The following is an 8158-nucleotide window of genomic DNA, read 5'->3' as shown; positions in this document are numbered from 1 at the left end:
TATGTGGTATAAAAGAAGTAATGATGAAAACTATATGATAACTATAATAGAAACGTAAATTAAACAAGCTAGAATTAGAATTACCGAATGGAAATAGAACTTGCAAAGAAGAACAAAGTAGAACCAAATGCTTGAAATAACTTAGGACCAAATGTTTGAAGAACTACAAGCTTAATTAAATTGTAAACTAATGAGAAAACTAATGAGAGAATTATAATGCTTGAGGTTATTCTAAGGTGGAAATGGGACGTAAAATTGGATGCCCAAGACCTTGGAACACCTCTCCTATTTATAGGAGAGGAGAGCATAACGTAAAAGCCAAGATGACTGGCCCCGATCGGGGTTTCATGGCCCCGATCGGGGTCGTGTGTCTCCGTGTTATTTCTCTTAATTCCTCTCTTAATTGCAAATGGTATCCAATGTTGGTGATTAATTGTGCGATTAATCACCCGGTTAATGCTAGCATTCGGCATCTTAGGAACTTTTTAGAATCCCATGCTTTTCCCATTGACTTGGACTTTGAAGTTGGGCTTGATTTTGGTTGTTGACAACACTTGAATTACACAATTTGATCCACCAATTTCTTCATGCAAACCCATGCCAATACTCCATGCTTAGTCCACACTTGGTCTCATTTAGCCATAATACTCTAGTAGCTCATCTTGTAGTATTTTAGCTCCAAAAAGCTTAAGTATCCTACAAAATATGTTAAGACAAGCAAACACACTAGAATAACAAATATTAGCTCACAACACTATGATAAGTGCTAAATAACAAATAAAATGGAGCTAATATAGGGGATGAAAGTATATAAAATATGCACTTATCAGTCGTCTTCTCCGACGAGGATATCCCTCCATTCGGAGCCAATCATAACCTGGCCATGTACATCACCGTGCAATGCCTCCAGAGAAATATACCAATGGTCCTCGTGGATGACGGTTCCGCCGTGAATGTCATTCCTCTCAAAACTGCCCACAGGCTGGGTATCAAGGAATCTGATTTGATCCCAACGAATCAAGGAGTACGCGCCTACGACGGCACTCGTCGCAAGGTCGCTGGGCTAGTCACTTTGACCGTCGCAACCGGACCCTTAGAAAGACAAACTAGTTTTCAAGTGGTCGACATCGACGCGTCCTTCAACATGCTCCTTGGACGTCCCTAGATTCACGCCGTCAAGGCGGTCACATCAATGCTCCACCATAAGATCAGGGTCCCCTTCAACGGGAAAACAATCACGATTCCCGCTTCCCCAATCAAAGCAGTTATGAGAAGGAAGATAGCCTCCCAAGCCATTGAGGAGGACGACAATGAAATGTGGGGTTTCCAAGCCGTAAATGCCATAACTAATGAATCGGAAACCTGTGAGTGTGACCCGTTCACCAAACTCACGGTCAACGGTAATATGATGCGCCAGGGTTACTTCCCGGGTTTGCCGCTCAATCCCACTAAAGGACCCATTGCCTCCCTTGAAACAGGCTAAGGTCCCCAACATTCCCTTTGGGATGGGGTACGAACCTACTGACGAAGATATCCGGGAAATGAACCTCCTAGTCCGAAAACGCAAGAAGCACGGAGTCATCCTCCGTCCCTATCATCTGACTCTCAACGGATACTTTGTCCCCGAGGGAGAGTCCGAGCCCTACCATGGCTTTCCGGAACCGATCTATGACTATGTGGCCAAGACTAGGTACCCGGGAGTGGAAGTGTTCCAGGACTGCTACTTTATCCCCGACAACATCGAAGCTGCATCAAATGAGTCCAAGCCGTCACCATGCCTTGACGGATAAGCTGTCACACTCCTCTTTGGGGAAGATAACGTCAAACACCTCGATTATGAGGACATCATCAACATCGCCCTAAAAGACAATCAATTTGATCCAACCGCCTTGATCTACGATACTGGCCCAGAGAAAGCTACCCAAGGCTGGAGGAAGACCGTCAAGTGGACCGATCGCCAAGGCCGCGTTCTCAAGATAACAACTGAAGAAGGCCCTATGTTCAAGGAGGGAAGTGAAGGAGGATCTGAGTCCGAGTCCGAGTCGGAGTCAGAGTCTGTCATAGCTCCTAACACTCCTAATGTCCCGGTCAAGGTCCCCTTCCCACTATTTTATAACAAAGTCGTGGCTGATTCAGAGGCTGAGTCTAGTAGGGTCACCCCCACTCCCATGAAAGGTGACAACCGGAGCCATTCTCCGGGGCCACTTCCTCGTTGTGTCGCCCGACCGACCACGAGATGTCTGTCCTTTTCGAGCTTTTCGCTCGTGTCAATTTAATGAACGCTAAGTTTGCTTATGACTCGTCTCAATTTAACTGCAATGCGATTCTGAATGACTATGAGGAATTTGGCTTGAGTGACTACCCACCTCACTTAGCCAAAGAACTTGACAAACGGGAAACCAGAACCCCCGTCATTGAGGAAACCGAACCTATTAACGTAGGAACTGACAATACACCTCAAGAACTTAGGATAGGGACAACCCTGGACCCCTCGGAAAGACAACAGTTCATTGACCTCCTCCACGAATACAAGGACGTGTTCGCCTGGTCTTACAAAGACATGCCTGGGATTGAAGGGAAATTGCAGAGCACCGGATACCCATTAAACCCGGGGCTAAACCTGTGAAACAGAAGCTACGCCGGATGCGTCCTGAGTGGGCCCTAAAAATCAAAAAAGAAGTGGACAAACAGTTCAAGGTCGGGTTCATCAAAGTGTCGAATACTCGATTTGGGTGGCCAACATTGTGCCGTATTCAAAGAAAGACGGAAGAATTCGGGTTTGTGTCGACTTCAGGGATCTGAACAAGGCAAGTCCTAAGGACGACTTCCCTTTGCCACATGTTGACATTCTGGTGGACAATACTGCCGAACATGCTCTCCTATCATTCATGGACGAGTATGCTGGGTACAACCAGATTAAAATGGTTGAGGAAGACATGCACAAAACTGCGTTCACTACATAGTGGGGTACATATTGCTACACGGTCATGCCTTTCGACCTCATCAACGATGGGGCAACCTATCAGAGAACCGCTACCACTCTCCTACATGATATAATGCACAAGGAGGTAGAGGTATATGTCGATGACATTATCGTCAAATCGAAAGAATGGGACGACCACATTAGCGCCCTCCGGAAATTCTTCGCTCGTCTGCGGAAATATAACATGAGACTAAATTCTCAGAAGTGTGCATTCGGGGTTACCTCCGGAAAATCTTGGGACATTTCGTCAGCAAGAGAGGCATTGAGATTGATCCAACCAAAATCAAAGCCCTTCAACAAATGCCTCGGCCTAGGAACGAGAAGGAGATTCGGGGATTTCTCGGTCAGGTCCAATACATCAGCCGGTTCATTACCAAGCTTACTATGATTTGTGAACCGATATTCAAGAAGCTTCGAGCCTCTGATCACACCGAATGGGACGACAACTGTCAGAAAGCGTTCGACAGGATAAAGGAAATCCTATCCAAACCTCCTGTCCTCATGCCACCTCAACCGGGGATTCCTCTATCCCTATACCTGACTGTTACCAACACGGCCATGGGAGCAATGCTAGCACAAACAGTTGGCAACGAAGAGTGAGCCATCTACTACATCAATAAAAAGTTAATTGAGTACGAAACGAGGTATACCCAACTGGAAAAGACATGCCTTGCCCTAGTATGGTCAACAAAGAAGCTGCGGCATTACATGCTCAGCTACACGGTCCACATCTACTCCAAGATGGACCCGGTTAAATACATCTTCGAAAAAACCGTACTAAACGGAAGGCTGTCTAGATGGACACTCATGCTGTCCGAGTTTGACCTCAAGTTTGTACCCCTCAAGGTTTTCAAGGGAAGAGCAGTTGCCGATTTCCTAGCAGAAAATCCCGTCAACGAGGATCTAACGACCGACACATGGTCGCTTCCTGACGAAGATATCCTTTGTGCCGACTCCGACGCATGGGACCTATACTTTGATGGTGCATCTAATCTGAGAGGCTTCGGGGTAGGAATCCTTCTAATATCACCAGAGAGAGAACATGTTCCGATCTCGGTCAAGCTAGACTTCGCCGTCACCAACAATGCCGCTGAATATGAAGCATGTCTCATCGGCCTACAAGCAGCCATCACACTTGGCATCAAGAGACTGAGGGTCCATGGCGATTCCTTGCTAATCATCAATCAGGTGTCCGGATCATGTAAAATCCGATCTGACAGCGTAGCTCCCTACCGAGTGAAGATCAATCAAGAGGCCGAGTTCTTCGACCAAGTCGACTACTTCCACTTGCCACGAGAGGAAAATCAATTTGTTGATGCCCTTACAAAACTTGCCGCGCTCGTCAACATACCTGACGACATGACGTCAATGCCCCTATGTGTCGAAAGACGGAGCGAGCCAGCACACATTTGTGCCATTATTGACGATGAGGAAAGCCATGATGAACCTTGGTACCAAGCCATCCTCAATTAAAAAACCAAAAACGAATTCCCTCCCAACTCTGATCAAAGAGGACAAAGAGCCATCCGTTTACTTGCACCACAATTCGTGATAAACCAAAACCAACTCTACAAAAGAACACCCCAAGGAATTCTCCTCCTTTGCATTGACCGTCACAAAGCCAAGAAAGTCATGGGAGAGGTTCACGACGGAGAATGTGGCCCTAACATGAGTGCAATGATGCTTACACGGAAAATCACGCGGCTAGGTTACTACTGGCCCACCATGGAAGCTGATTGCCGTAACTACGTCAAACATTGCCACAATTGCCTAATCTTCGCCAACATACAACACATACCACCATCCCTTTTATACACCATGATATCACCCTGGCCATTCTCAACCTGGGGCATCGACATCATCGGAAAAGTCAACCCGATAGGCACCAAGGGGCATTGCTTCGTCCTCGTCGCCATCGACTACTTCACCAAATGGGTGGAAGCACAGTCATATGCAATCTTGACCGCCAAACAAGTGGCTCTCACTTCCGGGCGGAAACTCAAGCTTTGCTGGACAAATATAAGATCAAACGACATCGATCATCCCCCTACCGTCCCCAAACTAACGGAGCGGTGGAGGCAACGAACAAAACTCGTGTCACCATTATCAAGAAAATGCAAGACAACTACCGCGATTGGCCGAGCAAACTCTCATTCGCACTCTGGGGATACCGAACCTCTATTCGAACACCAACAGGCGCCACACCCATCTACCTAGAATATGGTATGGAGGCAGTTCAACCGGTAGAATTAGAGGTCCCATCTCTACGCATCCTACTGGAGAGTCAAGTCCCTGAGGCGGAATGGACCCGTCGAAGGTACGAACAACTCACTCTTCTAGACGAACGACGACTCAACACCTTGCACAACGTCCAGCTATACCAACGACGTATACAAGAGGCATTCAACAAGAAGGTTAAATCCAGAAACATCCAAGAGGGCGACTTCGTCCTCAAGTCAGTTCGAGCACCATTACCCGTCGATCCGAGGGGAAAATTTAAACCCAACTGGGCCGGGCCATACCTGGTCAAGAAAATACTTTCGGGGGGCATAGTGAGATTGAGCGACCTAGATGGGGAGGACTTTACAAACCCGACCAACCTAGACCAACTCAAGAAGTACTACCCTTGAACCCTAGCAATCAACGACCTAAGCCTAGTTTTACAACTAGCAACGACCTCAACCCTTTTCAAGTCAAGTTCCTCAACGTGTTCTGATTTGAAATTGTATGTTTTATCGAGTCTAAGCTGCGGCACTTTGCTCGTTTCGAATGTCCTTTGATCTATCAAAGGCAACGTCCATTTGCACTAAAACAACAAACCCCCTGAACTACGAGCGTGGTTTGATTTCACCTCTTCAGGTGAATACGTAGGCAGTCCCTCTTATGCATGAGGGATACAACCATAAAACCCAATCAAATTCACAAAACATTTCGAACTACGAGCATGGTTTGATTTCACCTCTCCCGGTGAATACGTAGGCAGTCCTTTCTTACACAAGAAGGATACAACCATTCCCACAATCAAGAACAACCATCCCCACACATACAAAAATCCCCATCAAAAAAGAGAAAAGGGAAAACCATTCCCCACCAACATACAAAGATGAGCCTTTCTCCCTTTCCACAAAATACCACTTTCCCAAGTGCAATTGTTTAGGACGACACTAATTGAATTGCCTTCACCAAATGGATGGAAGAAACAAGCATTCACAATTTTCGACACGGGCAATCCTCTTATTTAATTAATAATGGGAGGGATTACAATTTCAACAACAAATAAAGCTCGACAAGTCTACAACTTGTCAAAGCTAAGGTGTCAACTAACACACCTCACATAATAAAACTAGCACAAAACACACAACAACTAGCTAGTAAAACATAATAAAAACTCACAACAATAATACAACATAATAATAAAGTGGGTAATGGAGGTCTTCACTCTTCCATTCTACCCTTGCCTTTTCCCTCGGGGTACATCTTCCCCTTGTTCTTCTTGTTGGCCCGCCTAGCATGGACTTCTTCCTCGGAGCGGATCCTAAACAGATCTAAGACGGCGACGGCCTCTGGTCTAGCACAAGACCCCATGTTCGACCCAAAAAGAGCCAATGCATGGCCCACCATATTCTTGGGGCCGGAACTCCTCCTCTTCGGTGGTCTCATCACATCGGGGGTAGCTCCATCAACATACTCCTCAAAGAAGGCACGGTTGGCCTTGCTAACCTCTCGGTACTTCAAATCGACAACCTCGTCCTTACGAAATTTGGACCTCTCTTCCCAGGACGGAGCTCTTGACCACTTAACATAAGCGGGAGTCACCCATGTCGTGGCAACGGGGTTTGGTACCTCACAAAGCGGCCGAGTGGCCCACCATCTTTCAAAGAACTCCACAAGCTCGGAGTTCCGGAAAACATTCTCTTGGACAAGAGTATCTTGAGCGGGCACCTTTTGTTGACGCCCCATTTGCCTCATGAGCCTTTCGGGATAAATGAAGGAAACAACCTTCAAACCCCCCACCATCAAAGAACGAGAACTAGCACCCAAATCGGGCAACCCCGTGAAGGACCTCAAGTGCCACCACGGCACCACCCAACGGATATGAGGACCACCCTCCTCCGCCAATCTTGCGGCCCAATAGACCTCGGTGGAAGCAAAACTATCCGGGTACAACTTCTTCCTCATAGTGAGGTGACGGAAGGAGTAAGAAGAAGGATTAACCGGAGGCTCTACATACTTTAGCCTCTCCAATAACCACACTTGGAGGATCCTTGGGGATCCGAAAGAGGGAGCTTCTCCACAAGAGACTTCCTTGTCCAAAGCTTGGATTATCTCCCCAAGCACTAACCATGATGGATCTCTACCATGCTCCATTTGCTCAATAACATGGATAAGGGTCATGCTACCATGGCATCTCAGCCCCTCCCTCTTCAAGACATCAACAAAGAGGTACACATGGACAAGCCAAAATGCAAGAGCCCTTCTCCTAGCCACATCCGAGACATTAGCATCCAATCGGTTTGAAAAGATGTTGATAAGAGCCAACATATCCACACCATGTGGAGCAAGAAGAAAGTTGATTTGTCTTGTTGATAAGCCCAACATGGAATGGAATTTCTCCTTGTAGCACAACCGAGTCGGAGGAAGCACCGGAACACAACCCGGCCACCCACCAATGGCTCCAACTTCTTCGGCAAGAGGACAAAGCTCGCCTTTCGGGAACACGAAAACATGGTGTTTCGAATCGCAAAACCGAGAACATGCTTCAAGAAACAAAGGTTGCACCTTGACTTGACGAAGCACCAAGAATTGACCAACTCCCATGCTAACGAGTTGATGCTTTTCGAGAAGCGACAAATCCCGACACCATTGTCGCAATGCGTTCTCAAAAGCATCCATGAAATATTTTTGTGGAAGAAGAAGAGGTTTTGTAGAGATGTTTTTGTGTTTCGGATGATGAAACAATGAAGCGCAAACGTCCCTATTTATACAAACTGATCAGCGCGTTTTTCAGAAAAAGAGGAGAGCCGCCTTCCATCGCCAGGCTGCTCGCGCCTCTTTAAGGCTTCTCCAGGAATCCCGCTGTTGACTTGTCTCTTTCAACATGTGCTTTCTCCTGACACCTCAAACCTCCCGACAGGAAGCTCGCGCCTCTTCGGGATGATCCGGAACATTTTGTGT

The sequence above is a fragment of the Silene latifolia genome, chromosome Y (assembly GCF_048544455.1).
Source record: "Silene latifolia isolate original U9 population chromosome Y, ASM4854445v1, whole genome shotgun sequence".
Lineage (NCBI taxonomy): Eukaryota > Viridiplantae > Streptophyta > Magnoliopsida > Caryophyllales > Caryophyllaceae > Silene > Silene latifolia.
Note: the sequence above shows the minus strand (reverse complement) of the source record.